At 36.8% G+C, this 24,136-nt stretch overlaps 1 protein-coding gene and 1 non-coding gene across 4 annotated transcripts in view; one reads left to right on the plus strand and one right to left on the minus strand.

The window, feature by feature from the left end:
- The window catches only part of CRADD (CARD and death domain containing adaptor protein), a 262,555-nt gene that overhangs the window by 228,439 nt on the left and 9,980 nt on the right, over positions 1-24,136 (plus strand). The gene's annotated exons all lie outside the window — the stretch shown is intronic.
- LOC143642961 (U6 spliceosomal RNA) lies at positions 1,386-1,488 on the minus strand. Its single transcript, XR_013156019.1, has one exon. It is a non-coding gene; the product is annotated as a U6 spliceosomal RNA (small nuclear RNA).

Below are 24,136 nucleotides of genomic sequence, written 5' to 3' on the forward strand. Positions count from 1 at the left end.
TGAGCCAGGAAGTGGTCAGTGCGCAGGAGTCCATGGCATGAGACCCTCTCTGCCTTATCTTCCATTTGGGGCTTAGATGTGGCCTAAAGATGCGTTTCAGGACCACCTCCTCCCCTCTCTGAATCTGCTCCTTCCTGGTGTTCTCACTGTCACTGCCTCATTTCAGGCCATCAAAGAAGAGTATAATTTCACTATGCTTGGAGGAGTCCTGGAAGGTTTCTCCAAGGAGGTGACAGGTGAGTTAATTATTGAATATAGAGTAGAAATTAGCCAGCTGAATGTACCCTAGCCAAACTTCGGGTTTCTACCCATTAATGGAACATGATCTCAGTTAAGTGAATTCCCAAAAAAAGTACTTAAAAAATAACAAAATAGAATAGCATGTAGTAAAGGCAAGTATTTTTTGTTTTGTTAAACTTCTCTTTCATTTTCATACACACATGCACATATACACACATGATTTTAGTATATATGTAATATATATTACTTTTTTGTTTTTATTTTTTATTTGTTTTGTTTGTGTTTTTACTTTGAAAAAAGTTGGGGTTAGAATAAAATATAGAAAGACAGTCTGGAAAATATTTTAATTTTTAAGAACGTTAACAAGGCTATGAAGAGATTAAAAGAATATTTATTAATAACAATCTTATGTTATTATCATTGTGCCCCCAAATTAACTTCAACTACTTACTTGCATTGATAAGTAGCTATTAAATACCTGCTAGGATAAGCATCTGAAGAGCACTCTTATCAAGCTCCATCACCGATGAATTATGAAAGCAGGCTAGTGACTTTGATTCTCTAATGGTATTTTCTTCATTGGTAAAATCTATGAATTGGTCTAGAAAGGTAGTTTTCAAGCCCTAACTTCCACAGATGAGCTTCTGACAATCCGTAAGCACTTTATGTAAATAGCTAAGTTTTACCCTGGGATAGTGAGATCCTGAAGGGTAGGAGCTCTGTTTTATTACTGTTGGCTGCTGCTATATCATTAGCACCTACAAAAGTGCCTGGCAACAGAGTAGACCTCATATTTGCTGAATTAATCTATCTTCAGAGAACTATTGCATTTTATGTGAAATTGGGCAAATTTGAATGGTTGATACTAAAAATTACTGAAGTCTCATTTTAGCACAAGCTTTGAAAGTAATGCAAATCCTAGAGAATTAAAAATTTGTCAAGAATCACAAAATTTCAAAGTCAAGGAATTCTTACCTGCATTTATTACTTGTTACATGACAATGCCATGTGTGCTTTGTTAGGGTGGTTTTTGCATTATGTAAGCACTTTAAGAATGCATCCCACGCATAAAATGCAACTGCTCAATAAGTTGCTTTTCTTTTTTTTAATTAAAGAAGATGTGGATTTACAGAAAAATCATGCATAAAAATACGGAATTCTTCATATATTTGTGTGTCATCTTTGTGCAGGGGCCATGCTAATCTTCTCAGTATTGTTTCAGTTTTAATTTGTGCTGCTGAAGTAAGCATGCTCCCTACGTTTTTGTTTTTTTGTTTGTTTTTTGTTTTGTTTGACCAGGAATCAAACCTGGGTCTCTGGCATGGCAGACGAGAATTCTACCACTGAGCCACTGTCACACTGCCCACTCCCTAAGTTTTTAACCTTAAAACTTGAAAGATATTCTTCGGTTGCTGCTATGTCCCAGACATTGTGCTAGGTCATAGCTATGAATGAAACAGACACAGTTCCTGTCTCCCTAGAGCTCAGAGCTTGGCGTAGTGGTATATGCCAAATGCTTTATTTAGTTAATATGTGCTTGCAGGTTAATATCTTTGGGCAGACGCTGGATTAAGGCTTTGCCTGCATCTGTCCATGCCGTCAGGTCACTGGCTTCAGAGTGGTCTCTCTGAGTAATGTGAATTCTGTGAAACTATCGTCTCCCTTGTTCCTGATTCCATGTGCTAATGGATCTAAGGTTGCTCTCACTTTTTTGCTAAGGTCATGTTAGATTTGTAGTTAATTTTGTAGTCAGCCTTTTCTGAACTGCCTTTAAACTAGGTTGAAATATTCTATGCTATTATGATTTACTTTTTAGACTTGGTGACACAATATCACATTTATCCCTAAAATAAATGAAATCTTGTTAGTATCATTCCATCATTCTAGCAAAATTATTCACTGTCCCTTCCAGCTTTGGGAAGGAAGCAAAGTAAAAAGCCTGTCTTCTAACGTTGCTGCTTGGAGAACTGAAAGTTTCATTTTTAAGATTATTATCATGTCATAACGTTGAAGCATTTTGCTTGGGAAAGGTACTTGATCTACCTCCTTTTTAATTTCTTTGGTTTTATCACCAAGCCACTCAATCCAACTGAACTCCCCCAAAAGATGTGATTTTGATGCCTGGAGTCAACTGCCTTCAAAACACTCATTTTGCTGATGATCTTTTCCTTTTTTCAAGGAGAGTTTAGACCTAATAAAGAAAATTTAAATCTGTCAGAGTTGTTATTTTATAATTTATAATCTGCAATTAAAGCTTCTTAAACTCTACTGCCCGAGAAAAGCAACAAAGACAATAATGTCAAAGGACAACAGAGCCAGAAGTTTTCTTTAGTTTGGGTGTCAGTTTAAATATTTATGTATTTGATTTTGAAGATTAAGATAAAATTACAAATATTTTTAAATTATTTTGAAATTTTTGCACAGTAATCATCTGTGGGAAATACTGTGATTAAGCTGTTTGTTTTCCTTATTTTGGAAACGGGGAAAATTCACAATTTTATATTTATATCATGTAGCTCTCATATAAAGGACTCTTTAATGTCTTTTGCTAATAGCCTGTGAAGAAGCAGTGTTGTTATTAATGTTGGAAATTTGCATCAATTATCTGACTCTGTGGGATCTTGTCTCTCAACAGCTACACTCTTTTTCATTTTCAAGGTAGTTTTAGAAGTATGTTTTTCTGTTACAAGGAAATGCTGCTGTCACTGAATTTGTGCTTAGAAATGTAAGAAGCAGAGCTGCATTATAACTTTCATGGGCTGGAGGTATTTTTACCTTTGTTGGCTCCTTCCTCCATAAAAAAATATTAAAACATATTTTTTACTGTTTTGATATGAAGGTGAATAGTAAAACATTTTCTTAGATATTAAGTGTTAAAGGAGAATGATATAGCAATTACTCAAACATTTAGAAAATAGATAATAGAAGGATAGTTTAGATAGATGACAGAAAAAGAGAGAGAGAGAGGGAGAGAGAGAGAGAGAGAGGGAGAGGGAGAGGGAGAGGGAGAGGAAGAGAGAGAGGGAGAGGGAGAGAGAGAAAGAGAGAGAGAGAGAGGGAGAGAGAGAGGGAGAGAGAGAAAGAGAGAGAGAGAAGGGTAATAGCAAAGGTGGTAAAATGTTCAGTTGGTGAAACGGGTATGTTAAGAAGAGGGCATATTGAAATTCTATGTATTTATTTTTTAATATACCTGCAACTTTACTATAAATTTGAAATGATTTCAAAGTAAAAAGTTAAAAATTTTTGCATTTCTCTGTGGGTGGGACGGAGGTGGCGGAAAGAGACATTTTCTCTTTTACATAAAAGTTCAGTTTTTCTTCTCATTTTAAAAGATGTTAAAACACTTCTGTGGGGTCCTGACAGTATTGTGAGCTCTAGGCACTGTCCCCATTATGCCTAACAGATAAGGTGGCTCTGATTAGAAGTTTGTATTTTTTCTTTTTAATCTTATTAAGTTTAATTTTGTATTTAAGTCCATTTTTTTTATAATAAGGGAAAAAGCAACTCCATTTCCATGAAGCAGCTCTATTAAACTCAGTAAGCAGCTGCATGTTTGGTAAGAATGGCCTGTCAGCACTGATTTATATCAACAACTATCCTGAATAAGATAAAAAAAATTTCTAAAAACTTGGTGAAACAGAAATGTGTGTCCTTTGGATAATTAATTCAAACCGGCTACATGGCCTGAAGTGTCAGTCCCTCTTAGGGACAATCAGAGGCACAAAGGCTATTTGTGCATTTACCCAGTTTGCAATTTCAGTTTTAATGATTGTGAAATATATATTTTGTCCTCCTTTAATTCCCCCTCCTTTCCTATGGCAATGGAAGAACTTGGTTTTCTCTTTTTTAGCACCTAGCAGTTTTTTAGCTTAATAGAATATTTCTCATTCATTACTGTTCTCTCTCATAATGACTTTGTTTATTAAAATGATACATTCAGATTATAAAGTATCCATGCAATGCAGAAAAGGAAAGAAAAGGACAAATTGTAACACTCAGAAATAAGTCTCATTCAGAGATGAAAATCCTGTGGGACTGATGTGATCTTTAAGCATATTTGCAGGTGGGAGGCTGGATGGACGGATAGACAGATAAGTAGCTGAAATGCTGTTTTAAAAGTGAGATGCATGCTGATTTTGAAATTTAAAAGCCATTACATTTAATTTTAGTTGAATAATTGAATAAAATGAAACTAAGTGAAAGTTAAAAAGGAATTGCTGAACTTTGAATATTTTTTTCACAGTAAAATATGTCATTTTTTCCCGACATTAAGAAAAGAGGTTATGAAGAACTTGATTTTTTTTTCCAATGATAAATTTCTCTAGTAGGCGATATTGCTAGTCACCCAGTTCTCTTCCCTTTCTGGGCCCTCTGAGAATGGTACTTAGTCACTCCATTCAAGTTAGGTGTGACCTCGCTGTTGGCCGTAGCCACAAAGTGTGAGCAGAAGCACCCAGTGTCACTTATGGATGCATGCAGTTAATTGCCAGAATGCCAATCTCCTGCCCTTTCTTTTCCTGCCTCGGTGAGCACTGGTGCTGGTGAGCATGTGAGGTGCGTACAATCGCTGCAGTATAGAATGCAGAGCCAGCTCGTGGAGGGCAGCTCCTGAGGAGTCAGAAGTGAGCTCTTGTTCTGTTACGTTCCTGAAGTTTAGGGCTTGTTTCTAACTACAGATTAGTTAGCCTATCCTAACAACAACAACTTCCATTTTAGACAGTATGACTTTCTTCCCTGCCATAGAGATGACATCACAGGCACTCTCACTCTCTTTCCTTTCTCCCCTTCTGGAATTTGGTTAGTTATGTTGTTATTTCCACTCAGTCCAGGTATATAATATTTCCATTCTATTCTATAATCTAGCTTTGATTTTGATTAGTTATATTATTGTTTTCATATGGTCATGTTAGATAGCATTATGTTCTATTCAGTTGTTTAGATTTCATTTTGCATTTAAGTGAATTCATTGGCCAGTGCTGATATTTTTACTGTGGCTTCCCTGTTGTCAATATCAAGGGGCAGATCCAGGGGCATGGGGGAGTCTGATGGATGGTGGAGGGGCATTTTACCATTTGCATTGTTTAGAACTGCTAGTACACGGTGACGTGAAAAGCAGACCAACTGGTGGTTTTATTTTATGTTCTCCACCTACAATGTACCCTTTATTGCCTTCAGCCCAGCAGACTGCTTTCACCTGGGTATACCATTGCTGGTATCTTTATTTTACTCAACACGCTGACTAGATTGTCAAGATTTTAAAAGGAGGGCTCATGAATGGTGAATTCTTGAGTTGTTCCATGTTTGAAAAAATCTATTGATTGCCTTTACATTTAAATATCATCTTGTCCAGGAATAATTTTCATAGACTACAATTTAATTATCTCAGGTTTTGGAATAATTGCTTCATTGTCTTTTTAAAAATTTTGTTTTATTTTCTTTACTAGAGAAGTTGTGGGTTTATAGTACAATCATGCATAAAATACAGGATTCCCATACACCACCCCACTACCAACACCAGGCATTGGTGTGAAACATTTGTTACAATTGATAATAACACATTTTTATAATTATGCTGTTAATGAAAGGTCATGGTTTAGCTTAGGATTCACTATTTGTGTAGCACAGTTGACAGACTTTTAAAGAAATTTTTATTCTGTTACCATGTACAATCTAATATTTTCCCCTTTAATCACATTCAGATATATATTTCAATGCTGTTAAACCCATTCATGATGTGTGCTACCATCACCACCATCCATTCCCAAAACATTTTCATCATTCCAAATAGGAACCCTGCACATTTTGAGCCTTAATATCCCTACCCTCTCCCTTAGTAACCTATATTCTAGATTCTGACTCTATGAGTTTGCTTATTCTAATTGATTCAAATCAGTGAGCTCACACAATATTTGTCCTTTCGTGACTGACTTATTTCTCCCAACATGATGTGTTCGAGGTTAATCCTCGAACATGTATCAGGACTTCATTCTTTTTTACAGCTGAATAATATTCCAATGTATTCATATACCATGTTTTGTTTATCCATTCATTGGTTGATGGACAGTTGGGTTGCTTCCATCTTTTGGCAATTGTGAATAATGCCACAATGAACATTGGTGTGCAAATGTCTATTTACATCTGTTTTCTGGGTATATACTAGTAGCAGGATTGCCAGGTCATATGGCCGTTCTGTATCATTTGGCAATTCTATAATTAGCTCTTGAGGAGCTACCAAAGTGTCTTACACAGCCACTCCACCATTTTACTTTCCCACCAACAACAAATGAGTGTTCCCAATTCTCCACATCTTCTCTGGCGCTTGTAGTTTTTTGTTTTTGAAATAGTGGGTGTTCTAGTAGATATGAAATGATATTCATTGTGGTTTGATTTGCATTTCCCTGAAAAGCTAGTGATGTTGAGCATTTTTTCATGTACTTTTTAGCCATTTGTATTTCTTCTTTGGAAAAATGTCTATTCAAATCTTTTGCCCATTTTTAAATATGGTTGTTTGTCTTTATACTATTGAGTGGTAGCATTTCTTTATATATTCTAATATTAAACCCCTGTCAGATATGTGGTCTCCAAATATTTTCTCCCACTGAGTAGGCTGTCTTTTCACTTTCTTGACAGAGTACTTTGAAAGACATAAGTTTTCAGTTTTGAGGAGGTCCCATTTATCTATTTTTTTGTCTCACTGCTTGTGCTTCAAGTGTGAAGTCTAAAAAAACTATTGCCTACCACAGGATCTTGAAGATGCTTCTCTACATTTTCTTCTAGGAGTTTTATGGTCCTGGTTTTTATATTTAAGTCTTTGATCCATTCTGAGTTAATTTTTGTATTAAAAGAGGAATTTAATGTTACCAGTTTACATTCTAAGGCCAAGAAAATGTCCCAATTAAAACAAGTGTGTAGAAATGTCCATTCTAAGGCATCCAGGGAAAGATACCTTGGTTCAAGGCCTGACATTCAGCATTTCTCTCAGCTGGAAGGGCACATGATGAACATGGTGATGTCTGCTGGCTTTCTCCTCGTTCTCAAAAGGAACTCTCTGCTCATGGTTCTGCGGCATTCTCTGTTCTCTCAGAACCTATCTGTTCTCTAGTCATTCTCCTCTTTTAAAGGATTCAAGTAAACTAATCAAGACCACGTCAAAGGAATGAAGACACATCTCCATCTAATCAAGTTTAATACCTGCAACTGATCGAGTCACATTCCATGGAGATAACCTAATCAAGTTTCCAACCTATAGTGCTGAATAGGAATTAGAAGAAACTGTTGCTCCCACAGGATCAATTAGGATCAAAACATGGCTTTTCTAGGGTACATAAATCCTTTCAAACCAGCACAAAGTGTGAAATAGTAGTCACACAAATGGCTATCCAGTTCTTCTAGCACCACTTGTTGAAGAAACTGTTCTGTCCCAGATGAGTGGACTTGGCAGGCTTGTCAAAAATCAATTGACCACAGATATGAAGATCTATTTCTGAACTCTCAATTTGATTTTGTTGGTCGATATATCTATACTGGTGTCAATACCATGTGGTTTTGACCACTATAGCTTTGTAATATGTTTTAAAGTCAGGATGTGTGAATCCTCCAACTTCATTCCTCTTTTTCAAGATGTTTTTGCCAATTTGGGGTGCCTTACCTTCCAAATAAATTTGATAATTGGCTTTTCCATTTATGTAAAGTAGGTGGTTGGAATTTTTGTAGGCATGCATTGGATTCATTAATCAATTTGGATAGAACTGACATCTTATTGATATTTAGTCTTCCAGTCCAGGAGTACAGAATGTGCTTCCATTTATTTCAGTCTTTGATTTCTTTTAGCAATGTTTTGTAGTTTTCTGTGCACAGACCTTTACACCTTGGCTAAATTTATTCCTAGATATTTGATTCTTTTAGTTGCTATTGTAAATGGAATTTTTTCTTGATTTCCTCCTCTGACTGCTTTTTATTAGGGTATAGAAATACTACTGAGTTTTGTATGCTGATCTTCTATCCTGTTACTTTGCTGAACATGTTTTTCTTTTTAGCTCTGGAAGCTTTGTTATAGATATTTCATGTATTTCTATATATAGGATCGTGTCATCTATAAATAGTGAAAGTTTCACTTCTTTCTTTCCAATTTGGATACCTTTTTGTTTCCTTACCTAACTTCTCAAGATAGAATATCTGGCACAATAATGAATAGCAAAGTGGTGACACTGGGCATCTTTATCTTGTTCAGATCTTAGAGGGGAAGCTTTCAGTCTTGAGTATGTTAGCTTTGGGTTTTTCAAATATGTCCTTTATCATGTTCAGGAAGTTTCCTTCTATTCCTATGTTTTGAAGAGTTTTGTCAAGAAAGGATGGCGAATTTTGTCAAATGCCTTTTCTGCATCAATTGAAAAGATCATGTGGGTTTTCCCCTTTGATTTATTAATGTGGTTTATTACATTAATTGATTTCCTTGGTTGAACCACCCATGCATACCTGGGATAAAATCCACTTATCATGATTTATAATTCTTTTAATGTATTGTTGGATTCGATTTGCAAGTACTTTGTTGAGAATTTTAGAGTAGTTGGTCTGTAATTTTTTTTCTTGTTGTATCCATATCTGGTTTTGGTATTAAGATGATGCTGAATTCATAGAATGAGTTAGGTAGTGCTCCCTCCTTGTCAATTTTTTGGAAGCATTTGAGCAGGATTATTATTAATTCTTCTTGGAATGACTGGTAGAATTCAACTGCGAAGCCATTTGGTCCTAGTTTTCTTTGTGGTAGGTTTTTGAGGATTTTATTTGTAATTGTTATGTTGAGGACTTATGGTTCTTCTAGAGTAAGTGTAGGTTTGTATTTTTCTGAGAATTTGTCCATTTCATCCAAGTTGTTTGGTTTGTTGGCATACACTTCTTCATATTATCCTTTTATGATTTTTTTTTATTTCTGTGGGGTCAGTATTTATGTTCTACCTCTCATTTCTGCTTTTATTTATTTACATCTTCTCTCTTTTCTTCTTTGTCAGACCAGCTAAGTGTTTGTCAATTTTATTGATTTTCTCAAACAAGCAACTTTTGGTTTGGTGTTTCTATTGTTTTTTATTCTCAATTTCACTTTTTTTGTTGTAGTGTTTATAATTTCTGTCCTTCTGTTTGCTTTGGGATTAGTTTGCTGTTCTTTTTCTAGTTCCTGCAGGTGAAGTTAGGTCTTTGATTTTATCTTTTTCTTCATTTTAATGTGGGCATTTAGAGCTATAAATTTCCCTCTCAGCACTGCCTTCACTGTATCGCATATTTTTGATATGTTGTGTTCTTATTTTCATTCCTCTCAAGATATTTACTGATTTCTCTTGCAATTTCTTCTTTGACCACTGATTGTTTTGGAGTGTTTTGTTAACCTCCATATATTTATGAATTTTCGAGTTGCCCTCCTGTTATTGATTTCCAGTTTCATTCCGTTATGGTCTGAGAGAGTGCCTTGTATCATTTGTAACTTTTTAAATTTATTGAGACTTGTTTTGTGACCCAACATGTGGTCTATCCTGGAAAATGATCCGTGAGCACTTGAGAAGAATATATATCCTGCTGTTTTGGGGTGCAATATTCTGTATGTGTCTGTTAAGTCTAGTTCATTTGTCACATTCAAGTTCTCTGCTTCCTTATTGTTCCTCTGTTTAGATGCTCTATCTATGATGAAAGTGGTGTATTGAAATCTCTGGATATTATTATAGAGATGTCTATTTCTCTCTTCAGTTTTGCCAGTGTTTGCCTCATGTATTTTAGGCACCCTGGTTAGGTGCATAAATGTTTATGATTGTTATTTCTTCTTGGTGGCTTCCCTCTTTTATTAACATATAGTACCCTTCTTTGCCTCCTATAATGGTTTCGCATTTAAAGTCTATTCTGTCTGATATTAGTATAGATACTCAGCTCTTTTTTGATTGCTGTTTGTGTTGAATATCTTTTCCCAACCTTTCATTTTCAACCTATTTATGTTGTTTGGTTTAAGGCAAGCCTTTTGTAGACAGCCTACAGATGGACCATACTTTTTATCCATCCTGCCGTTCTTTGTCTTTTGATTTGGGACTTTAATCCATTAACATTCGTAATATTACTATAAAGGCCATACTTGCTTCAACTATTTATTTTTTGGTTTACCTGTCTTGTCTTATTTTTGTTTGTCTTGTTACCATTTTAGTTACCCTTACTGATAATCTTCATTTCTACACTCTCCTCCAAACCTTCTTCTCCTATCTTTTCCTTTCGGCCTTTAGAACTCCCTTTATTATTTCTTGTAGGGTAGGTCTCTTGTGGATGAACTCTCCCAGTTTCTGTTTTCCTGGGAATATTTTAAACTTTCCCTTATTTTTGAAGGACAGTTTTGCCAGATAAATAATTTTGGGTTACAGTGTTTCTCTTTCAGTACCTTAATGATATCATACCAGTGCCTTCATGGTTGGCAAATCATTTTTCTCTTCCTGCTTTCAGGATTTTCTTCTTATCTTTGTTGATATTCTAATTAGTATGTATCTCAGAGTAGGACTATTAGGATTCATTCTGTTTAGAATATATTGTGCTCCTTGAATATTTTTATTTATGTCCTTTGTAAGAGTTGGGATATTTTCAGCCATTATTTTGCATTTTCTTTTCTTGGGGTATCTTTATCTGGTTTTCCTGTGAAGGTGATATTGGTCTCGTGGGATGAATTAGGGAGGATTCCTTCATCTTCAGTTTTTTTAGAAGAGTTTAAAAGCAGAATTGGAGTTTAGCTTTCTTAGAATGTTTAGTAGAATTCCCCCGTGAAACCCTCTGGTCCTGGGCTTTTCTTTGTTGGGAATTTTTTTATTACTGATTCAGTCTCTTTACTAGTAAATTATTTCTTGAGATCTTTTATTTCTTCTTGAGTAAATGGAGGTAATTTGTGTGTTTCTAAGATTTTGTCCATTTCATCTAGGTTATTTACTTTATTGGCATACAGTTATTCTACTTATAGTCCTTTTTATTTCAGCAGGGTTGATAGTAATGCCCCCTTTTCATCTCTAATTTTCATTATTTGTATACTTTTTCTTTTTTTCTTTGTCAGTCTAGCTAGAGACTTGTCGATTTTAGTGCCCTTTTCAAAAAACCAACTTTTGGTTTTAGTGAGTCTATTGTTCTGTTGTTTGTTTGTTTTTATTTCATTGATCTCCACTCTACTCTTTGTTATTTCCTTCCCTCTGCTCATTTTAGATTTAGTTTGCTCTTCTTTTTCTGGCTTTTCCATTTGAATTAGGTCTCTTATTTGAAGTCTTTCTTTTCTTTTAATGTAAGCATTTGTACTATAAATTCCCCTTTCAATACTGTCTTCACTGCATCTCGTGATTTTTGTAATGTTGTATTTCCATTTTCATTCACCTCATGATATTTCCTAATCTCACTTCTGATTTCTTCTTTAACCTATTGAATATTTAAGAGTACGTTATTTACTTTCCACATATTTTTGAATTTTCCATTTCTCTCCCTATTATTGATTTCCAGTTTTGTTCAGAGAATATACACTATATGATTTCAATAGTTTTGAATTTATTGTGAACTTGTTTTGTGACCCAGCATCCAGTCTATCCTGGAGAATGATCCATGTGCACTTGAGAAGAATATGCATTTTGTTTTTGCAATGTTCTATATATGTCTATTAGGTCTCGTTGGTTTGGTGTATCATTCAAGTTCTGTACTTTCTTATTGATTGACTAGACAATACTCATTATTGTGAGTAATGTTTTAAAGCCTCCTACTATTAATGTAGAACCATCAATTTCTCCCTTCAAATCTGTCAATATCTGTTTCATATATTTTGGGGCTGTGCTGTTAGGTGTATATATATTTAAAATTGTTATTTCTTCCTGTTGAATTATCCCCTTTATCAGTATATAATGACCATTTTTGTCCCTCGTAGCTGTTTTTACTTAATGTCTGTTTTATCTAATATTAGTAAAACCACCCCAGCTCCCTTTTGGTTACTACTTGTGTAATATATTTTTTCCATCCTTTCATCATCATCCTCTTTGTGTCTTTGAATTTAAGGTGAGTCTCTTATAGACAGCATATAGTTGGGCCATGCTTTTTTTAATCCATTCTGCCAATTTCTGGCTTTTACCTGATGAGTTTAATCCATTTACATTTAAGTTCACTACTGATATATAGGACTTTAAATCCATTTACATTTAAGTTCACTACTGATATACAGGACTTTTATAAAAGGCTATTTTGTTATTTAGCCTTTGTAAACTTTATATCTTTTTTTGTCCCTTACTTTCTACAATGCCTAGTTTTACATTTATTTGTTTTTTTGTGTGTGTTCTACCATATTGAGTACCTTACTCTTCTTTCTGAATATATCTTTTCATCTGTCTTCCTTGTGGTTACCATTGGGTTGAAATTTAACATCTTAAATATATAATAATCATACTTGGTTTGATATCAACTTAACTTCTATTGCATGCATATATATTTTTCCTATGACCTTCTTACCCCCACCATTTTTTTGTACTTGTCATTTCTTAGATTTCTGTACATTGTACATCCAAAAATAGTATTATTATCTTTTATGCATTTGCATTTTAGCATCTGTAGGAGGTAAGAAGTGGAATTATATATCAAACAATACACTACAATAATACTGGCATTTATAATCACCCAAATGGTTACCTTCACTGGAGAACTTTATTTCTTTATACTGTGTTGAACCAAGTCTGTGTCCTTTCCTTTCAGGCTGAAGAACTCCTTTTAGCATTGCTCGTAGGGCAGGTCTAGTAGTGATGTGCTCCCTCAGCTTTTGTTCATCTGAGAATATCTTAATCTCTCCCTCATTTTTGAAAGAGAGTCTTGCTGGATATAAAATTATTGGCTGGCGGTTGTTTTCTTTCAGCATTTTAAGTATTTTAACCCATTGCCTACTTGTCTCCATAGTTTCTGATGAGAAATTGGCATTCAATCTAATTGGAATTCCTTTGTACTTAACATTTTGCTTTCTCTTGCAGCATTCAGAGCTCTGTCCTTGTCCTTTGCATTTGATAGTGTGATCAATATATGATGTGGCTATTTTTCTTCATGTTATCCTGTTTGGTGTTCTCTGAGCTTCTTAGATATGTATATTCACATCTTTTGCTTTGGAAAGTTCTTTGTCATTATTTCTTTGACTATCCTTCTGCCCCTTTCCTTCCTTCTTCTCCTTCCTGTATATTGGCATGCATGATGATGTCCCAGAGGTGTCTTAGGCTATTTTCACTTCTTAATATATTTTTTTCTTTTTGATCTTCAAACTGACTCATTTCAAGTATCTTGTCTTCAAGTTCACTGATTCTTTCTTCTGCCAACTCCAGTCTGCTCTTGAAACTTTCCTGGGTATTGTTCATTTCAGTTATTGTGGTCTTCAACTCCAGCAGTTTTGTTTGGTTCTTTTTTTAAATTTCTATCTCTTGGAGAGGGGCCAAGATGGCGGCTTAGTAAGGTGCGCGCGTCTTAGTTCCTCCTCCAGAACAACTACTAAATAACCAGAAACAGTGCAGAACAGCTCCCAGAGCCATGACAGAAACCGGACACACAGCGTACCCCAGTCTGGACGGGCTGGACCTGCTGCGAAACTCCGCAGCGGTGAGTTCCCCAAGCGGCGCGCGCTTTCCCGGGCCGCGGCAGCTGGCGGCCGGCGCCCCTCCCTCACGGGCGGCTTCCCGGATGGCTGAGAGTCTCGGAGAGGCGAGTTCCCCAAGCCGTGGCAACCGGCGGCCGGCGCCCCTCCCTCACAGGCAGCTTCCCGGACCGACTGAGAGTCTTGGAGAGGCGAGTTTCCCAAGCCGCAGCGGCCAGCAGCCAGCACCCCTCCCTCGCAGGCGGCTTCCCGGACCAGCCACGAGTCTCGGATCAGTGAGTTCCCCAAGCTGCGGCGGCCGGCGACCAGCACCCCTCCCCCACAGGCAGCTTCCCGGAGGGAAAGGAAAGAGTCTCCAACAGTAGCAGGGACTGAGTCCAACCAAACACCAATAGTGGCATTAATAAACAAATTCTGACTACTAAAAATAGGCCCCTAACTCAGGCGAAACTGATCAAGGCAGAAGTTGCCTATTGGGCTAACTGAAAAAGAGGAAAGGGGGCAAAATAGAGCCTTCTGTGGCTGTTTCTATGGGGGCTTGGTCGCCTCTGGACTCAGTGCTAGGATTACACAGGTTGCAACTGCCCCAAACACAGAAACAGGCTGCTTTCAGGGCTCTCTACCACCTGAACCTTCCCCACGGGAGGGGTGAAACGCAACTCAGGTGGAATCCCTCTCTCGAGGAATTCAGATCCCAGGACTTCACAATTTGAAGCCATTAAAACCAGTCTACAACCTTTCCTCTGTCTCCACCACGCACCCAACAGAGAGAGCCTTCCAAAGTTAAAGGAGCCACAACATCTTTTGCTGGTGGGACCCGCAGACAGACAAGCACCACATACTAGGCAGGATAAGAAAAACAGAGACCAGATTTCACAGGAAAGTCTTTCAACCTGCTGGGTCTCACACTCAGGGAAATCGGATTAAATGTCTAGATGCCAGCAATAAATAACAAATCACACCAGGAAAATTGAAGATGTGGCCCAGTCAAAGGAACAAACCAATAGTTCAAATGAGACACAGGAGCTGAGACAACTAATTCTGAATATACGAACAGAAATGGAAAACCTCTTCAAAAACCAAATCAATAAATTGAGGGAGGACATGAAGAAGGCAAGGAATGAACAAAAAGAAGAAATGAAAAGTCTGAAAAAACAAATCACAGAATTTATGGGAATGAAAGATACAGTAGAAGAGATGAAAAAAACAATGGAAACCTACAATGGTAGATTTCAAGAGACAGAGGTTAGAATTAGTGAACTGGAGGATGGAACATCTGAAATCCAAAAAGAAACAGAAACTATAGGGAAAAGAATGGGAAAATTTGAGCAGGGGCTCAGGGAATTGAATGATAATATGAAGCGCACAAATATACATGTTGTGGGTGTCCCAGAAGGAGAAGAGAAGGGAAAAGGAGGAGAAAAACTAATGGAAGAAATTATCACTGAAAATTTCCCAACTCTTATGAAAGACCTAAAATTACAGATCCAAGAAGTGCAGCGCACCCCAAAGAGAATAGACCCAAATAGGCGTTCTCCAAGACACTTACTAGTTAGAATGTCAGAGGTCAAAGAGAAAGAGAGGATCTTGAAAGTAGCAAGAGAAAAACAATCCATCACATACAAGGGAAACCCAATAAGACTATGTGTAGATTTCTCAGCAGAAACCATGGAGGCAAGAAGACAGTGGGATGATATATTTAAATTACTAAAAGAGAAAAACTGCCAACCAAGAATTCTATATCCAGCAAAATTGTCCTTCAAAAATGAGGGAGAAATTAAAACATTTTCAGACAAAAAGTCACTGAGAGAATTTGTGACCAAGAGACCAGCTCTGCAAGAAATACTAAAGGGAGCACTAGAGTCAGATATGAAAAGACAGAAGAGAGAGGTGTGGAGAAGAGTGTAGAAAGAAGGAAAATTAGATATGATATATATAATACAAAAGGCAAAATGGTAGAGGAAAGTATTACCCAAACAGTAATAACACTAAATGTTAATGGACTGAATTCCCCAATCAAAAGACATAGACTGGCAGAATGGATGAAAAAACAGGTTCCTTCTATATGCTGTCTACAGGAAACACATCTTAGACCCAAAGATAAACATAGGCTGAAAGTGAAAGGTTGGGAAAAGATATTTCTGCAAATAACAACCAGATAAGAGCAGGAGTAGCTATACTAATATCCAACAAATTAGACTTCAAATGTAAAACAGTTAAAAGAGACAAAGAAGGATACTATCTACTAATAAAAGGAACAATTAAACAAGAAGACATAACAATCATAAATATTTACGCACCGAATCAGAATGCCCCAAAATACATGAGGAATACACTGCAATTACTGAAAAGGGAAATAGACACATCTACCATAATAGTTGGAGACTTCAATTCCCCACTCTCATCAATGGACAGAACATCTAGACAGAGGATCAATAAAGAAACAGAGAATTTGAATATTACAATAAATGAGCTAGACTTAACAGACATTTATAGGACATTACACCCCACAACAGCAGGATACACCTTTTTCTCAAGTGCTCATGGATCATTCTCAAAGATAGACCATATGCTGGGTCACAAAGCAAGTCTTAACAAATTTAAAAAGATTGAAATCATACACAACACTTTCTCAGATCATAAAGGAATGAAGTTGGAAATCAATAATAGGCGGAGTGCCAGAAAATTCACATATAGGTGGAGGCTCAACAACACACTCTTAAACATCCAGTGGGTCAAGGAAGAAATTACAAGAGAAATTAGTAAATACCTCGAGGCAAATGAAAATGAAAACACAACATATCAAAACCTATGGGATGCAGCAAAGGCAGTGCTAAGAGGGAAATTTATTGCCCTAAATGCCTATATCAAAAAAGAAGAAAGGGCAAAAATTCGGGAATTAACTGTCCACTTGGAAGAACTGGAGAAAGAACAGCAAACTAACCCCAAAGCAAGCAAAAGGAAAGAAATAACAAAGATTAGAGCAGAAACAAATGAGATTGAGAACATGAAAACAATAGAGAAAATCAATAAGACCAAAAGTTGGTTCTATGAGAAAATCAACAAGATTGATGGGCCCTTAGCAAGTTGACAAAAAGAAGAAGAGAGTGGACGCAAATAAATAAGATCAGAAATGGAAGAGGAGACATAATCACTGACCTCACAGAAATAAAGGAGGTAATAACAGGATACTATGAACAACTTTATGCTAATAAATACAGCAATGTAGATGAAATGGACAGGTTCCTAGAAAGGCATGAACAACCAACTTTAACTCAAGAAGAAATAGATGACCTCAACAAACCAATCACAAGTAAAGAAATTGAATCAGTCATTCAAAAGCTTCCCAAAAAGAAAAGTCCAGGACCAGACGGCTTCACATGTGAATTCTACCAAACATTCCAGAAAGAATTAGTACCAACCCTGCTCAAACTCTTCAAAAAAACTGAAGTGGAGGGAAAGCTACCTAATTCATTCTATGAAGCCAACATCACCCTCATACCAAAACCAGGCAAAGATATTACAAAAAAAGAAAACTATAGACCAATCTCTCCAATGAATATAGGTGCAAAAATCCTCAACAAAATTCTAGCAAATCGAATCCAGCAACACATTAAAAGAATTATACATCATGACCAAGTAGGATTCATCCCAAGTATGCAAGGATGGTTCAACATAAGAAAATCAATTAATGTAATACACCATATCAACAAATCAAAGCAGAAAAATCACATGATCATCTCAATTGATGCAGAGAAGGCATTTGACAAGATTCAACATCCTTCTCTGTTGAAAACACTTCAAAAGATAGGAATACAAGGGAACTTCCTTAAAATGATAAAGGGAATATAGGAAAAACCCACAGCTCATATCATCCTCAATGGGGAAAAATTGAAAACTTTCCCCCTAAGATCAGGAGCAAGACAAGGATGTCCATTATCACCACTATTATTCAACATCATGTTGGAAGTTCTAGCCAGAGCAATTAGACAAGAAAAAGAAATACAAGGCATCAAAATTGGAAAGGAAGAAGTAAAACTATCACTGTTTGCAGACGATATGATACTATACGTCGAAAACCCGGAAAAATCCACAACAAAACTACTAGAGCTAATAAATGAGTACAGCAAAGTAGCAGGTTACAAGATCAACATTCAAAAATCTGTAGCATTTCTATACACTAGTAATGAACAAGCTGAGGGGGAAATCAAGAAACGAATCCCATTTACAATTGCAACTAAAAGAATAAAATACCTAGGAATAAATTTAACTAAAGAGACAAAAAACCTATATAAAGAAAACTACAAAAAACTGCTAAAAGAAATCACAGAAGACCTAGATAGATGGAAGGGCATACCGTGTTCATGGATTGGAAGACTAAATATAGTTAAGATGTCAATCCTACCTAAATTGATTTACAGATTCAATGCAATACCAATCAAAATCCCAACAACTTATTTTTCAGAAATAGAAAAACCAATAAGCAAATTTATCTGGAAGGGCAGGGTGCCCTGAATTGCTAAAAGCATCTTGAGGAAAAAAAACGAAGCTGGAGGTCTCGCGCTGCCTGACTTTAAGGCATATTATGAAGCCACAGTGGTCAAAACAGCATGGTATTGGCATAAAGATAGATATATCGACCAATGGAATCGAATAGAGTGCTCAGATATAGACCCTCTCATCTATGGACATTTGATCTTTGATAAGGCAGTCAAGCCAACTCACCTGGGACAGAGCAGTCTCTTCAATAAATGGTGCCTAGAGAACTGGATATCCATATGCAAAAGAATGAAAGAAGACCCATCTCTCACACCCTATACAAAAGTTAACTCAAAATGGATCAAAGATCTAAACATTAGGTCTAAGACCATAAAACAGTTAGAGGAAAATGTTGGGAGATATCTTATGGATCTTACAACTGGAGGCGGTTTTATGGACCTTAAACCTAAAGCAAGAGCACTGAAGAAGGAAATAAATAAATGGGAACTCCTCAAAATTAAACACTTTTGTGCATCAAAGAACTTCATCAAGAAAGTAGAAAGACAGCCTACACAATGGGAGACAATATTTGGAAATGATATATCAGATAAAGGTCTAGTATCCAGAATTTATAAAGAGATTGTTCATCTCAACAACAAAAAGACAGCCAACCCAATTACAAAATGGGAAAAAGACTTGAACAGACACCTATCAGAAGAGGAAATACAAATGGCCAAAAGGCACATGAAGAGATGCTCAATGTCCCTGGCCATTAGAGAAATGCAAATTAAAACCACAATGAGATATCATCTCACACCCACCAGAATGGCCATTATCAACAAAACAGAAAATGACAAGTGCTGGAGAGGATGCGGAGAAAGAGGCACACTTATCCACTGTTGGTGGGAATGTCAAATGGTGCAACCACTGTGGAAGGCAGTTTGGCGGTTCCTCAAAAAGCTGAATATAGAATTGCCATACGACCCAGCAATACCATTGCTGGGAATATACTCAAAGGACTTAAGGGCAAAGACACAAACGGACATTTGCACACCAATGTTTATAGCAGCGTTATTTACAATTGCAAAGAGATGGAAACAGCCGAAATCTCCATCAACAGAAGAATGGCTAAATAAACTGTGGTATATACGTACGATGGAATACTATGCAGCTTTAAGACAGGATAAACTTATGAAGCATGTAATAACATGGATGGACCTAGAGAACATTATGCTGAGTGAGTCCAGCCAAAAACTAAAGGACAAATACTGTATGGTCCCACTGATGTGAACAGACATTCGAGAATAAATTTGGAATATGTCCTTGATAACAGAGTCCAGCAGGAGGTAGAAACAGGGTAAGATAATGGCCAATTGGAGTTGAAGGGATACAGACGGTGTAACAGGACTAGATACAAAAACTCAAAAATGGACAGCACAATAATACCTAATTGTAAAGTAATCATGTTAAAACACTGAATGAAGCTGCATCTGAGCTATAGGTTTTTGTTTAGTTTTGTCTTGTTTTGTTTTGATTTTACTATTATTACTTTTATTTTTTTCTCTATATTAACATTCTATATCTTTTTCGGTTATGTTGCTAGTTCTTCTAAACCAATGCATATGTACTAAGAAATGATGATCATGCATCTATGTGATGATGTTAAGAATTAATGATTGCATATGTAGAATGGTATGATCTCTAAATGTTGGGTTAATTTCTTTTTTTCCGTTAATTAAAAAAAAAAAAAAAGATAAGGGATAATTGGAGCTGAAGGGATACAGACTGTACAACGGGACTGGATATAAAAACTCAGAAATGGACAGCACAATACTACCCAATTGTAATGCAATTATGTTAAAACACTGAATGAAGCTGCATGTGAGGTATAGGTTTTTTGTTTTTGTTTTTTGTTTTTTTTTTTCTTTCTATTATTGTTTTAAATCTTATTCTGTTGTCTTTTTATTTCTTTTTCTAAATCGATGCAAATGTACTAAGAAATGATGAATATGCAACTATGTGATGTTATTAAGAATTACTGATTGTACATGTAGATTGGAATGATTTCTAATTGTTTTGTTAATTCTTTTTTTAATTAATAAAAAAAAAAAAAAAGAAATACAAGGCATCAAAATTGGAAAGGAAGAAGTAAAACTATCACTGTTTGCAGACGATATGATACTATACGTCGAAAACCCTGAAAAATCCACAGCAAAACTACTAGAGCTAATAAATGAGTACTGTCCGCAGCCGTCTCGTTCAGTGTCTGATCCCCGGCCGGCGAGGGGGCAGAAGGGGAGAAAGAGACAGACGCAGGCAAAACGACTCGAGTGACAAACACGGGTTCGAGGCACGCAACGGTTGTGAGCACAGACCTTTACTGGAGTTAAGCTTGCATTCTCTGTTACAGGTTCCACGCGGGACAAGATACCCCGCGGGGGAACAACCTCTATGCGGCCGTCAGGTACGGCTCCCTGTGGGTCGTCTCCACCCACCCTGTCCGGGTAACCTCTTATATACTGTGCCCAAACCCAATAGGTTAGTGCCACGTATACAGAGGTGATTGGAAGATAGGGTTGGTGGGCGCGTGCGTCATACGCGGAAACAGGATGCGGGCGCAATCTTTGCTCACTCGATGGGCGGGGGGAACTCTAGAGCAGGCTGCAGCGTGTCCACTAGGCCTGACCCGGGAGGCGGCTCTCCACAGAGTACAGCAAAGTAGCAGGTTACAAGATCAACATTCAAAAATCTGTAGCATTTCTATACACTAGCAATGAAGAAGCTGAGGGGGAAATCAAGAAATGAATTCCATTTACAATTGCAACTAAAAGAATAAAATACTTAGGAATAAATTTAACTAAAGAGACAAAAGACCTATACAAAGAAAACTACAAAAAACTGTTAAAAGAAATCACAGAAGACCTAAATAGATGGAAGGGCATACCGTGTTCATGGATTGGAAGACTAAATATAGTTAAGATGTCAATTCTACCTAAATTGATTTACAGATTCAACGCAATACCAATCAAAATCCCAACAACTTATTTTTCAGAAATAGAAAAACCATAAGCAAATTTATTTGGAAGGTCAGGGTGCCCCAAATTGCTAAAAGTATCTTGAGGAAAAAAAACGAAGCTGGAGGTCTCACGCTGCCTGACTTTAAGGCATATTATGAAGCCATAGTGATCAAAACAGCATGGTACTGGCATAAAGATAGATATATCGACTAATGGAATCAAATAGAATGCTCAGATATAGACCCTCTCATCTATGGACATTTGATCTTTGATAAGGCAGTCAAGCCAACTCACCTGGGACAGAACAGTCTCTTCAATAAATGGTGCCTAGAGAACTGGATATCCATATGCAAAAGAATGAAAGAGGACCCGTATCACACACCCTATACAAAAGTTAACTCAAAATGGATCAAAGATCTAAACATTAGGTGTAAGACCATAAAACAGTTAGAGGAAAATGTAGGAAGATATCTTATGAATCTTACAATTAGAGGCGGTTTTATGGACCTTAAACCTAAAGCAAGAGCACTGAAGAAAGAAAGAAAGAAATGGGAGCTCCTCAAAATTAAACACTTGTGCATCAAAGAACTTCATCAAGAAAGTAAAAAGACAGCCTACACAATGGGAGACAATATTTGGAAATGACATATCAGATAAAGGTCTAGTATCCAGAATTTATAAAGAGATTGTTCAACTCAACAACAAAAAGACAACCAATCCAATTCAAAATGGGAAAAAGACTTGAACAGACACCTATCAGAAGAGGAAATACAAATGGCCAAAAGGCACATGAAGAGATGCTCAATGTCCCTGGCCATTAGAGAAATGCAAATCAAAACCACAATGAGATATCATCTCACACCCACCAGAATGGCCATTATCAACAAAACAGAAAATGACAAGTGCTGGAGAGGATGTGGAGAAAGAGGCACACTTATCCACTGCTGGTGGGAATGTCAAATGGTGCAACCACTGGAAGGCAGTTTGGCGTTTCCTCAAAAAGCTGAATATAGAATTGCCATACGACCCAGCAATACCATTGCTAGGTATCTACTCAGAGGACTTAAGGGCAAAGATAGAAATGGACATTTGTACAACAATGTTTATAGCAACATTATTTACAATTGCATGGAGATGGAAACAGCCAAAATGTCCATCAACAGACGAGTGGCTAAACAAACTGTGGTATATACATATGATGGAATATTATGCAACTTTAAGACAGAATAAACTTATGAAGCATGTAATAACATGGATGGACCTAGAGAACATTATGCTGAGTGAGTCTAGCCAAAAACTAAAGGACAAATACTGTATGGTCCCACTGATGTGAACCGACATTAGAGAATAAACTTGGAATATGTCATTGGTAACAGGGACCATCAGGAGATAGAAATAGGGTAAGATAATGGGTAATTGGAGCTGAAGGGATTCAGACTGTGCAACAGGACTGGATACAAAAACTCAGAAATGGACAGCACAATAATACCTAATTGTAATGTAATTATGTTAAAACACTGAATGAAGCTGCATCTGAGGTATAGTTTTTTTTTTATTTCTTTCTCTCTATTATCATTTTATTTCTTTTTCTGTTGTCTTTTTATTTCTTTTTCTAAATTGATGCAAATGTACTAAGAAATGATGAATATGCATCTATGTGATGATACTGGTAATTACTGATTGTATATGTAGAATGGAATGATTTCTAAATGTTGTGTTAGTTAATTTTTTAATTAATAAAAAAAATTTCTATCTCTTTACTTGGACTCTCATGTTCATTGTTTTGTTGATATCCTTTAAGTTATTTCTCTGTATTTTCCTTCATCTACTTGAGCATTTTTAAGATCAGTTTTTTAAAGGCCTTTTTTTAAGTATGCCCACATTCTCATCTTCTTCATTGGTTTTTTTTTTTTTTTTTAATTTCTGTCCTCTTCCTTTGAATGGGTTATCATTTCCTGTTTTTTTTCTCTTCCTCTTCTCTTTTGTTACGCACTGTACCTTTAAACATTTTTACATGTTAACTCTAGGAGTAATTTTCTGAGTTAAGTGTTTCTTGGTCTTGTAACCAGCTGGTGAAAAGACAAAGATTCTCTCATGTCTCAGCTTTCCTATTGAGAAGGTCTGCCTAAGGTAAATGCAGTGTTCAGGATTTTCTGTTTCTTTCTGGCCTCTGTCTTGTCCTGGTCTTTAGGTTAGTGTTTTTTGGTTCCTCTGTTTACAGGAGTTTGGTTGTCCCTTGTTTCCCAGGAGACAGATCTTCCTCTCCCAGGTGTTTGAAGCTAGCGGGACTTTGTTCCAGACTGTCTCCTTCTGTAGTTTTTTATACTCATTTTGTTGTCTCAAACTGCTTTTGCCTGGAAGACAAATTCTGGAAGAAAGGCCTGGGGACCCACAAAGTGGGTGCAGACTATTTCTAAAATGCCCTTGGAGGGAATCAGGAAGGGTGCCAAGAACTTCTCCAACAGTTCCCCAAAGCTCAGCTTTTCTGGCCTGCCTAGGAAATGCAGCCCTTCAGTTAACCATCCCCTGCAGCCCTGAGGAAGCACAGTGTCGTTAAATCTCCACTGCCTCTGCCCCTGTCAGGGGCAGGTTCAAACAATGGCCACCACCACCTTTTTCCTGGGCGGGTTGATACAATAGCTGCTCTCAGAGTGAGGCCTCCAGTGATCCAAATTCGCTAATCAAAAGCCATGATCAGTGCCTGCCATGCCCATGCCTGTTCTCGAAGAACAGGACTTTATGTTCCTTTCTGTCACCAGCTGCTAGCCAGTAGCTGGACTCCTAGTGGTGTGCT

Source organism: Tamandua tetradactyla, chromosome 7 (assembly GCF_023851605.1).
Source record: "Tamandua tetradactyla isolate mTamTet1 chromosome 7, mTamTet1.pri, whole genome shotgun sequence".
NCBI classification, from domain to species: Eukaryota; Metazoa; Chordata; class Mammalia; order Pilosa; family Myrmecophagidae; genus Tamandua; species Tamandua tetradactyla.